This window comes from Hypanus sabinus, chromosome 26, assembly GCF_030144855.1.
Source record: "Hypanus sabinus isolate sHypSab1 chromosome 26, sHypSab1.hap1, whole genome shotgun sequence".
Classification (NCBI taxonomy): Eukaryota; Metazoa; Chordata; class Chondrichthyes; order Myliobatiformes; family Dasyatidae; genus Hypanus; species Hypanus sabinus.
Genome location: NC_082731.1, coordinates 27,087,829 through 27,105,864, shown reverse-complemented (window position 1 = coordinate 27,105,864; position 18,036 = coordinate 27,087,829). Strand labels below are relative to the sequence as shown.

At 45.2% G+C, this 18,036-nt stretch overlaps 1 pseudogene; it reads right to left on the bottom strand.

Annotated features, from left to right (window-relative positions):
* Positions 1-1,047: 1,047 nt before the first annotated feature.
* Positions 1,048-16,213, bottom strand: LOC132381337 (Ig heavy chain C region-like; annotated as a pseudogene).
* Positions 16,214-18,036: the final 1,823 nt, after the last annotated feature.

Genomic DNA, 18,036 nt, shown 5'->3' with positions numbered 1-18,036 from the left:
CATTCTTCATGGATGGAATTATCACCCAGACAAGGGTGGACACACAAATAATTCGCCACTGGTCACACCTTTTCACACTGCTAGAGCCACTGATCGATTTCCCCAAATCAATCCTGCAAAAACCCCCACCTTCCTGTGGGCACAACAAAGCTCGTTCAGTGTCCGAAACTCTGCATCTCTGTGTCTCAGTGGACCTGCTTCTTACCTCCACATGTTGGACACCAGCTGGTCATCAACCTGCACCGCCCTCCTCTCTCTGCAAGAACTTTGCAAGGAGGCAAATGTCCTTGGCAAGGTAAACAACTTGTAGAGAAACCATAACATCAATCTTTCAAGCAATTTCTGTCTCTCTCATTGCATTGGACACCTCCCTCTCTCTCTCTGTAACAGCTCAAACAGTGTCCAAAAGCCAGTCTCATTCCCCCGACATTTTAAAGTGATACACCATGGAAAATATGAACCCTAGGGGTACATAACACTCACACCACACTCAACCTTTTGATTCCTGACTTTGTCTGATGTCTGAACAGACTCTGACTCCACAACTTCTCCACGATCTGTTCCTGCACTTTGGTTCTCATCTCCAGCAACTCTAGTTGAACCAGCCCACACCCCTGCCATGCAGCACAAGCAAACCTTCCCACTAGGATATTATTACCCCTTCAGTACAGATGCAAACCGTCTGCCATGACAGACAGAGGTTTAACTGCGCCTTTGCAATAGTACAGTTCCCAACAATGATACGTTTCATTTAGTTAGTGACACACAGGCACCAGATGAGGAGCAGCAATCTTAGTGTGGACAAGGAGCACTCAAACAGCAATCTGACATCTTTGACACAGATATGACGTTTGGTAAGTGATTTCAACTCTCAACTCTTTGTCAGATGCCGTTGGTTCTAATTTCTTTGACCATTAGTTGACAGCTGATGCAGAAAAGGTTTAGACACCAGAGATATAAAGACACCGATTTCTCACTGTGTGGGTCACCAACGACACCTCCTGTTGAACATTCCTTATTTCCCATTTCCAAAAATCACAACCAAGACATTTTCAAGTTATATTTATTGAACTTGGATCAGTACATTGACAGATACTAAGATTTAGTACATTGTGCAGTCCCAGACAGGGTTGAAATCCATTCAAACATGGCAGAAGAAGGTCTGAGAATGTACACACAAACTCAGAGATTTGTGGCGAATCATGTTTGTAGTTTAATTTGGTTCTTGATCTTAATTTCATTCTTAATTATTTTGAACGGTTCAGATTTTAATCATGTTTTAATCCGTTAAATAATCGTCTGTGAGAATTAATAATCATAAAACTAACAAAACTAGGGTTTCATGGATTGAATCACACAGTATTGCACACAAGATTTAAAACTATCAGTCAGAACAAGTGAGACATTGACCAGGGTGGGTTTGCTGTGAGATTTATTGATGCTTCGGAACAGGTTGGTTGTGAGCGACTCATGACCCACCACACAGGAGAAAGTGGTGCCGCTCTTCCACTCCTCAGGAGAAACCTTCAGCTGACTGGTCATTGTGTTCCAGCCTTTTCTGGGGTCTGTGGTCACCGGCTGGTTCACAAACCCTGTCTTCAGAAGGGTGTCATTGGCCATCCAGGCCACATAGATGTCTGCGGGAGAGAACCTGGTGACCAGGCACATCAAGGTCCCAGTCTGATCGGTGTCTACCTCATCCGATGAAGGGGGGAGGAGGTAGACCTGAGGACGAGTCAGAACACCACCTGGAACAGAAAGAATCTCAGTTAGAATGAATCATCCAATAATTCCCTCCTTACCCAACACTTTCTGATCTTGTACCAACATGAACAATTTCTAAATCTGAGAGATTTCAGTTTATCTGAAACTAAAGGCTTTTCCCTTTCTGCTCATCATTGGGATTTGTGGAGTGGAAATCTTGAACCTGCTGCATTTTACAGCTTCCAGCGAGGTTAGTCCATTCAGTTCAATCAATGGGAGTCGCTGAACACAGCCACTGAACAGAAAGTGGAACTCAGCCCCTGGACTTGCATCATCCTGTGCTGTTTGTTCCATCTCCCCTGGAGCAGGGGTGGCAATCTCTGTACGTGTGAGAGGGAGTGAAAACCTGTGGAACTCTCTCCCACAGAAAGCACTTGAAGAATTATCATGTAATATATTCAAGAATGGGTTGTATATACTTCTTCATGTGAATGGGTCAAAGGATATCTAGAGAAAGCAGGAACAGGAATTGAATTTGGATGATCAGCTGAGAACAGACTGAATGGTTGAGCAGATCGAGAGACCCAATGACTTACTCCTGTTCTCATTTTCTATAGTCTATCACCCTGCTGGAAAGTGATAAATATGTCAGATTGCTGAGATCAGACTCACACTGAATTCTGTCCACACGTACCTGTGTCCTTCCTGATGGATTTCCTCACCGGTGTTGGCAAACTCTCGTCCTCTATCACACACGAGTACTCAGCCCCACTGTTCCACTCTGCAGCGGGGACTGTCAGTCTGCTGGTGATCATGTCTTCACCTCCATTGCTGTCTGGACCCACAGTCCTCACCCCATCTTCACTCTTCCTTCCATCCACCTGCCAGGTTACACTGAATCCCTGTAAATCACTGTGAACCACCTCACACAGAATGGTCGCTGTCCTCTTCATCCAGATCTCTTCGAAGGAAGGTTTGCTTAAAGTGACTGAGAGGTGGGTATCTGGACGTTCATCTGGGAGAAACGTCACAATTATTATTTCACCATTCCCCAATAGACGAGTTTGTCACTGACAAGACCAGCATTTCTGTTCATCTCTGGTCAATGATTTGCCAGCCCCATCAAGATGAGATGAAACCAATCTAGATTGGTGAAGAAAGGAATCTCCCTTATTGAGCAGACAGTGTAAACACCCTGAGGGAACGTAAATGAACAAGATTGGCCTTTACATTGTTTTTGTAGTTTCATGGTCACTTAAACTGTTACCAGCAACTTATTAAAACAAATACAGAAAATAACCAGTATTTCACATTGTGTCGGTGGAACAGGAGCAAAGTTTCAAGTGAAAATATTTCTGAAAATACACTTCATATTTTAAAATTGAAGTAGCAGAAATATTTACTTTTTGTCACAAATGCTTAAAAATACCTTTTTTTCTCAAGGCGTAACTAACATATGCCTCTGCTTTGTCAGAATGTTGTGTGTTCAAGCCGCCCTCCAGAGGCTTCTACACATTGTCCAGGCTGACTGTTCCCACACAGGAGCAGAGGGAGAGCTGCTCTGCTGGAAATTCAGTCACAACTGAGACACTACTCGGAGTCTGGGATTATGTTCAAAGGCAGAGGGAGGGAACATTTTGAAGACAAGTATCAGTGATCTCCAGAGAGCCTGTCCAGTGAAACGATCCGGATTACCCTTAAGTTCTGAAAGTATTTTCTGGGATACACTTATTTCTATGGTGAAAGCCTGGATTATGTTGGTTGAAAGCAGAAACAAACAGATGATTGGCCATTTTTCAGTGCCATTTGAAATTAAAAAGATTAAGGCGTTGAGGTTGAAGGTAAGTTAGGAATTCGGCTCACTACTCTATGAGGCTTCACTCGTCTCAGCACTGAACTGACTCTGCAGCTGTGGCTTGCAGCCATCGGCACTCACCTCAGCACTGAACCTGGCTCCGTGGCCGTGGCCTGCAGCCATTGGTCTCCTGGACCGGTTGCAGTGCTGAACTGGTGACGTCGCTGTGGATTTACTTTAGGGGACTCTGCGGTTCAAGTTCTGTTGAATGTTTGTTTAAATTTTATTGTTTGCTCAATTTGACTTTTAGAATTATAGAGCTACACTGCATGGAAACAGACCCTTTGGTCCAACAAGTCCATTCTGAACAAGATACCCTTCCAAACTAGGCCCATTTGCCACTGTTTGATCCATATCCTTCTAAACCAGGGGTTCACAACCCCTGGTTAATGTTCGGGGTCCATGGCATAGAAAATGGTTGGGAGCCCTTCCAATCCACGTACCTGTCCAACTGTTCGTTCGTTTTCATACATTGGATGTTTGACTCTGAATTCTATTGTGTTTCTTTGTTTTGTGACTGCCTGCAAGAAGAGAATCTCAAGGTTTTATATGGTGCACAGACTTTGTTGATAAACGTAATTTGTACTTTGAACTTTATCAGTTCCCTTAATTAACTAAGCCAGAACAACTCTGATTTAGTGTTTACCTTGAATTCATAGCACAATGTAAACAATTTTGATGATGGGGTGAGTACAAGAACCTTACCTGGGACATTCTTCACTTGCTTCTTGATACTGCTGTTGGAGGGAGGATGAATCACGGTACAGCTGAAGACTGATTCTGTCTTCCACTCCTGTAAACTCACGGTCAGGAAGTGTCTGGTACTGAAAGTCCACCCCTGCTCCAGAGCAGTCGGTGTAGCGCTGGTGTTGGAGGTGATCACGGTGCTGGCTTTCCTCCAAATGACATTTATTTGGTCCGGGTAGAATCCAGAGACCACACACTCCAGTGTGGCCGTTTGCCTTTTCTTGGTCTCTTCCTGAGGTGGAGGCAGCAGTCTGACCTTGGGACTTTTTATCTCGACTGGAAGAGACAAGAAAACAGAAAAGTCAAACATTTTGACTCAGGTAACAAATGCTGGCAATTTAATCGCTGGACTCTTGCCCACCTTTGGTACTATTGGTCTGTGCTGACACTCGGGAAGATGAAGAAGATTCCTGAGCAGAGCACTCGTACTCCACCCCAATGAACCACTCCTCCACGCTGATCTGGAGTTCACTGAGCACTCTGTATTGGGACCCGTCCCTCTCCGCTTGATGTGTGTAAATTCCTTTTGTTTTCTCCTTCCCGGCCATGTGCCAAGAGATGTGGGTATCTTCGGGATCTGTACAGAGAACCGTGCACTTCACGGTAGCAGTCTTGTCGATCCACATCTCTTCAATGTCGGGACTTTGAATAAAGACTGACAATTCTGTGGATTAGAAATGGAAATGCTCAGAATCTTATGGAGATATTTCGATTGGGTGTGTTAGGTCAAGACAGATCATCAGTACATGACAGCTGCATTTAATGCAAACAGAATAACAGAAACACCCAGGACTGAATCACGTGTCTCATATTACTCCAAGTTTTGATTCAGAAAAGAAAATCAGAACAAAGTATATGCTAACTCGGTTTTGAATCCCTTTCTAATAATTGTACCAATTGGTTCACTGTGAGACAGAGAAGCATGCAGATTTCTCAGCACAGACACAGCTCAGTATATTCTTTGCTTGGAGACTCAGTGCCATTGATCAGTAACAATGAACACTGTGAATCAATGAGAATCCCTTTCTCCATCTGGCTGAGCCTGGGATTCACTCAGTTTAATAACTTCACATCCCGACATTCCAGTCTTACTGTGGCTATGCAACCTTCCCTGCAACCTTCAAAACCCACACAAACTTTGGAAAACATCATGTTTTTTCAACTCTGCTCATTCATAAATGGGCACTACTTCTACTGGTGCCTGTGATTTTAGCGTTTGTGCTTACAAACATTGAAGCTTCTGTCTCTCTTGAAATGAGCAGCCACGGTCAGAGTGTATCGTTAAGTTGCTGGGCTGATGAACTGGCAAAATGGGTTCAAATCCCAACCCCGTGGATGAGAGTTTAAATTCAATTCAGAACTGTTTTTTGGAATAAAAAGAAGACTACAGAGGTATTTGTAGTGTTATTCCCTGTGATAACTTCCGGAGAGAAGTCCCATCTGATCCGGCTGGTCTGTGACTCCAGTCCTGCAGCAACACGGCTGAACCTGAATCACCATCAGGAATGAGGCAGCAAGTCCCTCAGTTCCAGAGCAATCAGTGATTGATAGGAAATGATAAATGAATAAAACAGCTCTTTGATCAAGTGTTGGGTCACCTGTCCTCTGGGTTAGTGTCGGTTTTGTGTGAAGTTGTTAAGGCCGTCTCCCAATACATGATCATCAGTTCACTTACATTGCAGCTCTCTGCACTTTGTATACACCATTTACACACTCGGTCACCTTCAAGAACATGGGTGTTTTTGTTCTTTGACATTTAGTGTGGAGGCTGATTGTGTTTGTGTCACGGTTGAGTCCTTCAGTGAGACTGTGAGTCAGTGTCTTTGTCTGAAGAAAGAGCAGATGTAACACACACAGTCCAGTCTGACTGGGACGGATCATCTGACAAAGTATGATATGGATTTCTTAACCTTTCTCATGTCAGTAAGATTAAAACAGAAAATCCATGCGTGCAGTCTAGATGATCATTGTTGTCATGTAATATCACAAATCTGCAAACCTAGGTGTACGTTGAAGGGTCATGGAATTGTGAATCCCAGTTTAATCAGCACTGTGAAGTTGTTAAACGTGTTTTGGCAGGTTTCTCAGTTAGGTCCCATATCAGCCTGGTCTTGATGTTCAGCAGTCCCTGGGAAATGCGATCCTCTCATAAAATCTGACCGAGTCAAGATCACTCCCCTTATTGCTGAATGCTGGTGTTATTCCACAAGAAGCATATAATCCTGTCAATGCTTGGGTAATTCTATCAAAACATTCTCCTTTGGACATTCCTTGGGATCACTGAGTTTCCCTTTTGTACTGAATTCAGTGTCCGGCACATGGATCAATGTAACTTTGCAATTGGACAGCAGACCCCTGTGTTTTGTCTCACCAATTTGTCTTGTGCCAACATTATCAAAGGGTCATCCGTCCTTTGACTGAGTCAATTTGGAATTTCAGCCCCGTTCACCTTCATCACCTCGTGCCTCACAGCCACTGGGTGAAAGACAGGTTCCAGTTCTTGCTGACTGGAGTCAGACAGGAGGGAATCTGGCCAAGGAATCTGGAATTGGGATCTGAGTCCCACTGAAGCAACAATGTACACAAATGAATGAGTGTGTGGACAACCAGAAACACAAGAGATTCTACAGATGCTGGAAATCTTGAGCAACACACACAAAATGCTGGAGGAACATGGGAAGTCAAGCATCATCTATAGCGGGAAATAAACAGTCGATCTTTCAGGCCGAACGGCTTCACCGGTACTGGAAAGGAAATGTGCAGAAGCCAGAATAAGAGGTGAGTAGAGTGGAGAGGAATACATTCTGTCAGATGAGAGGTGAGACCAGGTGAGGGGGGAAGGGTGTGAATGGGGAGGGGGTATGAAGTAAGAAGCTGGTGGGGGATAAGTGGAAGAGATAAATGGCTGAGTCAGAAGGAATCTGACAGGACAGTGCACCATGGAGGAAAGTGTTCAAGAGGAGGGGAACCAAATGTAGATGATGGGCAGATGAGGAGAAGTGTTAGAATGAGGCAGTATCCAATATGGCGATTAAAAAGAAAGGAGAATAAAGAACCAGGGTAGATTACTGGAGGTTGCAAAAATTAGAACTCAAGCTATTAGGTTGGCAGATATCTGGATGGAATATGAGGTGTTGCTACTCCAACCTGACTTTGGCCTCACCATGGCAGTAGAAGAGGCCATGGACAAACATGGCAGAATGGAAATGGGAAGTCAAATTGAAAAAGGTGACCACAAGGATAATAGAAAGTCGAATAGAAATGTGATTGGAGAGGTAGTCAGTTTTAATCATGTGTTTTCTTCTCTCTCTGTTAAATTTCTATCCCAATGGATACCAGGGGCAGGTCAGGAATCGAGTAAATGGATTGTTATGAAATTCAATGATGAATTGTATACACAACCAATCACTTTATTTCACACTTTCCTGCTGAACAATGATACTCTTGGTTTGAACCATCTGAGAATGTTGCATTGAGATTACTCTGGTAAATTAACCTTGGCACAGGCTACAAAACACAGCGGGGACAGTTTCCACCTGAAAATGGAAGATTCATAGATTTAAGTGTTAGATATTTTCAGCTCTTTTCCCATGATTGGAAAAAGGGAGCCCCACATATTCCCACTCTCTATCCTCTGTATATCACATCCTATCGGGATGAGGTTGTTGTCAGCCATGATAATAGCATGTGCTCTCTGAACCTGGTCAAGGATCTGAGGACACAAGGTCCGAACATTCACTCGCGGATTGGGCGTCAATTCAAAAATAATCCAGACACCTACATTTCGGTGAGTGGACAATTGACTCTTCTGTCTCTCAGGAAACACTGGAAACAGCCTCTGGGGACTGAAGCAAATATGAAATTGCAGAGATATTTTTTGAGGAACTAACACTGCGAAGACAGTGAAAAGGGGAAAGAGAGATTTTCTCCAGATGGGACAGCATGAGATGTCAGCTTTGCTCACTAACTTATTTTCAATATAACTACAAACAGACACAACTAGAACAATTGAGACACAATGGACAGGTGACCCTAATCTTACACCTTTCCTGCCCAGTAGATGGGGTTAAAGCTGCTGGTGATATGAGTTGATTCAAAGTGCAAAGATCATCTGTACATCACTCAACAAGATTGACAGTAAGGACAGGAATTGTGTGGGAGTATCAGTTAGGTAGTTTAGTGCTGTAAGTTAATTAATTTTTCTTCAGACATTACTCACCCTCTTGATACGTCATGTTGACCTGACCACTGAAACCGGAAAGTGTGTGCTTCACTTCACAAGAATATTCCTGTTTCTTGGTCCATTCCTGCACAGGCACTGTCAGGTAAGTGATTGTTTCAAATGTACCATTAGATCTCGGAGTGGAAGGGAGAACGATGCCTTCTTGGGCAGATCCAGCATTTTTCCAGGATACCTGAACATTGTCGGGAGAGAATCCAGATATCACACAGCCCAGGACAGCATTTGCTTGTCTTTGGATCACCTCCCGGGATGGAACAAGGGAGCTGAGCTTCGGAGCTGGAACACATTTAATATCTGTCAGTACATGATTGCTTTGCCCATGTTTTTGACTTAATTCCCCCTCATCCCAGGTAAGTTCCCCAATTCCAGCCCTCTCAAGAATGGTGTTAATTTACAGCTGATCTGATGAACTGATGGTTCACACCAGTGAGTGGGAGGGCTGGGTCTATCACTTGGGTCTCCCAGCAGCGTGTCCCACTATGCTATGATAATGCAGAGAGGTGGGTCATGGGGTTAAGGTGCAGATCTGCCGTGATCTAGTTGTTTAATGGAGAATGACTGAGACCAGCTCCTGTGAGCAGGAGTACATGGTGTGGTACTGCTTTCACTGGTGAGTTTGGGAAACACAATTTTACTTTCAATGGGAAAGAAGAACAGATGGACAGGAGGGAATTATTTTGTTGTATCTGCAAAGGCTTGTTCAGATCTGTGAGAAGATGGTTAAAGAAGGGCAGTGGAGTGGATTCCTTCATCACATTCACCAGGGATGCTTTTACCAGAACAGGAAGCAGCTGCAGGATGGAGGGGAAAGTGCAGGAGGAGTGGGATAAAGTTTAAATTGTTGTTTTGTGTACAGGGGTACGATGAGCCAGCAGTCTCTGTCTGTCTACAGGAGCTGATCTGTAGAGAGGGTTTAGTGGGACGGGATGGTGGAGAGGCTCCTGAAATTAGACAATGGAGCAGATACAATGGAGGCAGATCCTGATACCGAGTTTCGCTGCTCATATCGACTTTCATACGTTACTCACTGCCATTGTAAGAGCAGAATAAAGGAGTTAGTTGCCATGCTCCTACATTATCTGACAAAACTTCCTACTCCAGATTTATGTTCTGACATCAGTGCAGCTTTAAATATAAATCATTTCTGATACTAACATTGAGGTTGAGGTTTCTGCCACTCCGCTGTCTGAATCTCATTTGGCTTGTACCCTGCCTTGCAGTAGTAGACTTTATTCTTCTTCCAGTCTGCCGCAGAGACTTCGAGCAAGCTGCTCATCGTGTACTTTGAATTTTGCCCCAACACCGCCGGGTATTTCTTGATTCCTGTGGTGATGTCCCCACTGTTAGTGGACCATGTCTGACTGATGCTCTCAGGCTGATAGTCCTTGACCAGACAGAGGAGCCTGATGCCTTGGTCAGATTCTGTGTTGCAGGAACTTGTGATGTAGACTAATGGTGTGGACTTGAACTCTGAAGTGAAAAGAAATTCACAGATGGTTCCCTGAATAAATGCATTACTGACAGAGAAAGGAGACATTATATAAAGCAGTAATTCTCAAAATTATTCACCCCATCAAACAAAGCCAATATCACTTTAACACTCAGCTGTGAGTCTGTGTCCCTGAGGTAGGAGGGTGTGGATCAATCCCACAGTGGCAACTTGGGCACACAGTCCAGGCCAACACTTCAGTGAAGGCCTGAAACAGTGACCCAATGTCCTATTGGTCAGATTTCAGTCAAAGTACCAAAGTGACAATCTGTCTCTCATCCAAATACAATTCCTGATTCTGAAAAGTCTGTTAGCCCCTGATCAGCAGAGTTTTCAGAAGAAGTAAGATTTAGAAGTAACTTATTTGAATAATTCTGATCAGTTTGGTGTTGCTGTTGATGAGAGGAGAGATTGGTGTGGATATAGTGATACCTGGTTTCCAGCACCATGTGTGCAATATAGTGGAGGTTGTGAAATGGACTCTGCTTCTGAAATTCAACTCAACAGACTACATGATACAGCTGACACTGCCTCACATATTTACCATGTGTGACTGAGCAAGAATTTCAACCCCACTGAGCCTGTGGAAACTACTGGGTAACCGGGAGGGAATGGTAATTTGCATAAGAAAGGACAGAGGAACTGTGGAAATATATTATTCCAGACTGTGGAGAAGTGTCGGCCAACACATGAGATTCCTGGGCAGGTGGAGAAGTCTTAAAATGCCGTTAGATGTAGGTGATATTCTCACTGAACGACCAGCCCAGAGTCCCATGAGGAAATGCGGTTGTGTCAATTCCCAGCCACTTAAGGTGCAAAATACACTTGAAAGCACTGGTTCTCAATTCAATTCACTGGAAAATGAGATGTGTTGACTTACCAAGGTCAGTAAAAGCGTCAAGATCAATTAATTAATTGACCAATTGACAGCTTTGACAGGTGGATATGTTGAGGAGATGTGGTTTGAGCAGTTGACAGTATTACCTTGGACAGGTTTGTGGATGGGGTTTGTTCTGACCCACCGACGTGACATCATTTACCTCATGATTGACTCTGTCAATGATAGATTGTTGATAGTGGATGAGGACTGTGTGGACACAGCAGAACATGCAGGAGCTCTGGGAGTAGGCGACTAGTGGGAGAGTATGTGTCAGACAGTATAAATTACAGAAGATGAGGACTTTGTTGTCCAACAGTAAGATGGTCAACAGACACATACAGGCTTCAGAATGATTCTGCTATCGAAAGGGCAGTAAACTCAACATTAGGAGGAGAAGTGGAGTGGTGGGAAGGTTACAATTTCAATCAGGAGCAAAATAATGAGATATTCAGTTCACAGTATTCACTCTGGGACAAAGATGATAAAATATTGAAATGTGGGTTTCAAATAGAATAAATATAAGTAAATAAATATAACAAGTAAATAGGAATCAATATAGTTTAACTGGTCAATAATGACAGCTGCATTGTTTAGAACCATTTCCAGGTGACTCTGGGGACTGTGAACTCAGAACATTTGACTTCCTGAGTAAACACAGTTGATTCAGGTTGACAGGACAGGCAGAGCAGAGAAATGGTCCCTTTCTCATTCCTTCAGACTGAGCCTGAAACAACCAGTGAAATGCTGATGTCAGACTCCCCACCGGGGACACAACTTCTGTGAAACAGCTGGACAAGCTGACCTGTGCTGTGGGTGAAGTGTCATAGGAGAGAAAGCACAGGGCACGGTGCCAACTGGACCATGGCCACACAGACCAGGCTGAATGGTGCTGGTTCTAACCTGCTGGGACTCTCCCCACACTGCTACACAGGGAAAAGTGGGGCCGCTGGGTTTCTGGATGCTGTAGGTTTACGCTGAGGTGTATCGTGGCCTCAGCATTAAATAGCCTCAAGCAGCACTCAGCAGGGACTCTGGGTCCAGAACACCCTGACACTTGTTGCTTGGAAGTAGGTACAGAGGAGATGCCAGGGGTAATTTTTTAAACAGAGAGTGGTGATTGCACAGAATGGGCTGCCAGCAATGATGGTGGAGGTGGATACTGTAGGGTCTTTTTAGAGACTCCTGGATATGTATATGGAGCTTAGAAAAATAGAGGGCTATAGCTAAACCTAGGTAATTTTTAAAGTAAGTGCAAGTTCGGCACAACATTGCGGTGTATTCTGCTGTAGGTTTTCTATGTATCTATGCTTGGTTATTGTGGGGAAGGGATTGTCTTGTGTCAATTCTGTCATGTAATTTCACAGGTTTGAAATGTCTGGGAAACATTAAAGTTGATGTAACAATTAATTTAGCATCTCTTGGTTAAAATTATACATCTGAAATGCACTTAACTATAATAATCTGCCAGAAATCGTTCCTGACCATATTCCTTCCCAAGCTCAAAATCCCCAGTCAGGTAAATGGGGAATGTGATCCTTTGTCAGGTCTCGCCTGTGAGGGAAATATGGAGGTGGATTTCCCAGTATTAACATGGGAATTCCAGCAGTACCCGGTGTCATGTGGTGGAGTGTGTAAACAACTTTGAAGGCATCTGTCACTCAGTAAATCCCGGGGTACCATGCTCTGTGGAACTCTGGGACTGACTCCAGTGTAAGTGACTGAACACTGGTGATTCCCTTTGGAATTGCCAGCCGCAGCCAACACCATTTCACCCACACTATCCTCAGCCTCCCAGGTACACAGCAGCTCAGGAACGGGCTGGTCAGCTGAGGTCTGAGGAACCTCACTGCTCTTTATCGACGTTAACCCCTGAAAACAAAAGAATTGTGGGACCAAGGATCTGGGACCATTTGGACCACCTACAACCAAATAGTGTCTGTCTCTTCATCTACTGCACAATCAAGATCCAGATGAGGAATTTGCAGTGGTGGGGAGCTTTAGGAATTGCAGAATAAAAGTGACCATTCCCTTCCAACATTAACCAGTCTAGATTGTCATGTTGTAGTTCAGTTTGTGGGAACAAGATGCAGACAAGTTGGAGGTTTAGTCCCATATATGAAGTGACACACTGCAGAAGTACTTGCTGGGTTGGGAAAGGCTCTGGGATGTTCTAGTTTTGCAGAAGTCAATGAAAAACACTTGTTTTCATCAAAATAAATCTGGTAAAATAAAACTGGAAATGGCATAGTTGCCAGCAATCAGACTGACAGAGTCTGGTGAAGGGTCACTGATGTGAAACATTAACTCTGTTTCTCACCCCACGGATGTTCCCTGAGCTGCTCAGTCTTGGCAGTGCAGGAGGCACAATAATGTCAGTCGGTGAGATTTGCAGCTGAGGATCTTTTACATCCTGGGACCAGCAGGTGGTAAGTACAGTTCTGTCTGGATCAGTGTTCCTCTGGGTCTTTATAAAAACACCCATCAAACTGACAGCAGGGAGCTGGGGTGAAGAGGGGAACTGGATCTGGGTGGGTCACAGGGTGCTGGAGTGAAGAGGAGAACTGGATCCAGGTGGGTCACAGGGTGCTGGGGTGAAGAGGGGAACTGGATCTGGGTGGGTCACAGGGTGCTGGGGTGAAGAGGGGAACTGGATCTGGATGGGTCACAGAGTGCTGGAGTGAAGAGGGGAACTAGATCTGTCTGGATCAGCTCAGAAAAAAATTGCAATTAATGACACTTGAGTATTTGTACAAAATGATTAATGTTGAAACAGTAGATTGGGGTGACAGTCTGATTTTAGTCTGTATTGCAGTAAGTGGATAGAACATCGGGTAGTATGAACAACAGAAGGGAATTTTATTTATTTATCCTTTGGGATCTGGGCTTTGCTGGTTACGCCTGAATGAATTACACATCTGAGCTGCCATTCAGAGGGCATTTGGAGACAAACACGTTGATGGGTCAGGAGTCATAAATAGGCTCAGAGGGTAAGGATGAGAGATCTCCTTCCCTGAGGGACATCAGTCAAACCGAATGGTCATCATTACTAACGACTGGATTTAAAAACAATACCAATTATTAAGATGTTGTAAATCTGACCACAGATCCAAATCTGCTGTAGATTATGGTGAACAAAGTCATCACTCCGAATCCAACCTTGTGCCTGTCCATTGGATCACTGTGTCCATGGCGTCCTGAACAATATTTCTCCTTCAATAACGTCACCAGAACAGACTGTCTGATCGTTCTCCCTTTGCAGTTTGTGGATTCTGCTGTGTGCAGAGTGGCTCCACATTCCCGACTCTACAACAGGGCTGTACTTTGAAACTACTTCATTGCCTGTGAAGAGCTCGGGGACACCATGAAAGGTGTCTGTAAATGTCAGCACTTTATCTCACAACCACTTTTACTGAATCTCCAGCAATACTGGTTAATGTAGGAAAGCACTTGTTCAACAAAACTGAATGGGGGATGGAGGAGGGCAAAAAATTAGAGCAATTGCTCACAAAATAGAAAATTCCCTGCCTTACCCTCCTGCACCACTTCCTCACTGTCTTCCCAACTCCAAACTTCTTCCCCACCGTACCTCACCTCCTCACCCATCAGGGAATAAAACAAAAACTTTAATCTCGTCAATTAATCCTGGGATATCGCCGATGCTTTTGCTGTATCCCGGGACGGACGTCAGGCCGGACATTACATGATGGGACTGACACCCACCCGTACCCTGGGGATATTGAGCCATCAACCAGATCATACATGTATAACCATTCCCTCAGATTATGTCTCAATCCCATTACCTTCAACATGAAAGCAGCCGACAGTAAAACCCGATCCCAATAACTTGACACGGAACAGATCCATTGTTGTCACTGACAGGGAACGAGTTCAACTGCACTGAAACGCTCAGCCCCTGAACGTGGCTTCAGTTGGTGCTGAGGATCAGAAGCCAGACTTGAACCAAACACTGAGCTCACTCAGCACAACCGGCCGGTGTCAAGGCACAGTCTGGTGACAAAATCCGACCCCATTCCCCTGAGCCTGTTCCCGGTCTGTGGACAGTTCACTGGTGGGGTGGGGTATGTACTGTTACTGGGCTCTAGAGAAACCCGCCGGTTCGGGGAGATTCATGTACTCGCTCTAAATATCTCACTGATTTCAGGTGCATCACCGAATTCTCCAAAACCGTAAATAAATAAAATACTAGTGCGTGAAGATACAATTGAGAAGTTGGTCTTACCTGAAGTCACTGTCAGCGAGGTTCCTCTACCCCAGTTGACAAGATCGTATCACGGTGCCTCACCGCAGGTCACAAACCGCCTTCATCACATCCAGCCCGAAATCCAGATCCGGCCAACGGATTTATTAAACCCTCCCTCTGTGTCCGGGTGTCCCACACAGCGAGTCTCAATCTCGGCCATCCCAGTCCTGAAGTGGAGATGATATAACCCACCGGGACCTTTCACTGGGCTTCCACAGACAGCTCCTCCTCGGTGGTCCCGTTCCCTTCCAGACACTTCTCCAGTGGAACTTGTTCCCACTCCCAGATTATCCACTCGGGATCCGATTGATAACCACGGATCCCGGGATAAAGGCCGGTGGAAGCGCCCGAAGAGCCCAATTTGAAGAATTTTGTTACGATAGGTTCGTGTGTGGAGGGTGCCGCCATCTCTAGCACTGTGCCACCCAGTTCTCTCGCACAGTAATAGGTGGCCGTGTCGTCCAGTCTCAGGTTGTTCATTTGCAGATAAAAGTTGCTGCTGTCTTCGGAAGCGGTGAACCGGCTGTGGACTCCAGGCGCGTAATAACCGTCACTGTCACTCTTATACGATACCAGCCACTCCAGCCCTTTCCCGGAGACCTGTTTCACCCAGTGCATGTAGTAGCTGCTGAGGCTGAACCCTCTGACTGTACAGGTCAGTGTGTGGGACTGTCCGGACTTTACCACCGCTGACTCGGGCTGTGTCAGCACGATGTCGGACCGCACGCCTGTCAATAAAAAAGTTCAGAAATTAATAAAATATTCCACAGGCAGAGATTCACAAAGCCACCGAGAAACAGCCGGTCCCGGGTGGGCGACAAGTCGCTGGACACCCACCTGCCAGACAAGACAGGAGGAGACAGAGATAAGGAACGGCCCGCATCGCCCTGAAAACTGAGCCGGTCTTGGACACTTTTGAGATCGGCGGCTTCAGCTCAGGCCGACTTTGTCCGGAGCCGCAGTGAACGCTGTTTAAATAGGGACGTGGGCTGTGAGTGAGAGAGGGAGCCGCGGTTTGAACAGGCTCTCACACACTGAAACCAGAGGCGCAGCTTCCTGTCCCCACCCACAGCAGCGATTTCAATTCCCCAAAAGATGTTTGTCTCTGCAACAGGCGGCAGGTCAGCGGCAGTGACCAGATCCGGATTAAAGATCTGTCACCCTCTGCTCGATTCATCAATTTCAGCGATGAAAAGTTTGTGTAAACTGAAACACAGAATCCCAGCGACAGGGAATCAGATACACCAGTCAGTGGGCAGATATCCCCCTAAGAGACAGAGACGGAGAGACACCAGTCAGTGGACAGATATCCCCCTGAGAGACAGGGACTGAGAGACACCAGTCAGTGGACAGATATCCCCCTGAGAAACAGGGACTGAGAGACACCAGCCAGTGGACAGATATCCCCCTGAGAGACACCAGCCAGTGGACAGATATCCCCCTGACAGACAGGGACTGAGAGACACGAGTCAGTGGACAGATATCCCCCTAATAGACAGAGACTGAGAGACACTAGTCAGTGGACAGATATCCCTCTGATAGACAGGGACTGAGAGACACCAGTCAGTGGACAGATATCTGAGAGACAGGGACTGAAAGACACCAGTCAGTGGACAGATATCCCCCTGAGAAACACAGACTGAGGGAAACCAGTTGGTGTACAGATATCCCCGACAGACAGGGACTAAGAGACACCAGTCCAAACTTGCTGAAGGGTTTGGAGGCTTGAGTGCCTCAGTGACCCAGAGATCTCTGTTGGCTTGTGTCAGGGTCTTATGCTTTAGCTCTAGATCGGGTCAACCATGCCAAAGACGTCAAAGGGTAGAGTCTAGACTAAGAATGGTCCACTGTTCCTCCATGCTGTGAGTTTTAGGTCAGGATTAGTGAACCTGACTAGTCAAAAAGAGAAATTGTAATTGTTACGAGATGCTTCCAACCGTGCCAGCTTTCAGGATTTACACTCTCTAACTCTCTGGAGTACAGATAGCTGGTTGCAGCCCCTTTAAGCTTCAGGATGATCCTGCTAATTGACAATCATATTTTGGGCTACAAGAATTGAGTATTTTGAGAACACCTGAACTGATGTTTGCTGTTCAGTTGTAAGCTCTACTGGTGATATCATCTAGTGTTTGTTTTGTGCTCAGTTCTTGATCAAGTTTGATACCATGTCTCAATGTTTGCTTCCTCTCTGACATTTGTGTCCAAACCATCTTCCACAAAGACTGTTGTTGCAGTTACGGAAACAGAAATGAAGAGTCCTTCTACATCTGAGTGCGATGGTGTTCCCTAGTCACCACCCGGGACTTGCATGGCTGACAGTAGTGAAAACTGACAGGAATCTACTGCCATGGTGAAGGGAGCCATGAACTTCACCAAGATCAAGAACAGAAATGTTTTTTTGAATGTATAATCCATGTACAGCACTGGCAAGCTCTCACAAATAACCACAGTGATGCAAAGTTACAGCCAACATACACTGGTATCAGTAAAAGCAGTTGAACAGGGTCTGGCAAACAAAGGCAGCAACTGGTGAAACAGTCTTATACTCAAGGAGGGAAGTTGATCAGCATCATGATGGTGTAAAGGTCATTTTGGAGAAAGGCATTGAGAAGTGCCTGCAGGAGTAAAAACCGATGAACAGTTGGCTGGTGAGAGACAGGCTGAGAGTGAAGCAAGTGAATATGACTGTGATTCAATGCTATGCTCCAAATAGCAATAGTGACATTGAAGAAAAGGCCACCTTCTATAAGCAGCAGAGGCAGAGTTAACACCACACTATGACATAATCATCACCATAGGAGATCTCAGTGGCAAAGTTGGAAATAACAACTCACACTTCACTAGGGTCATGAATACA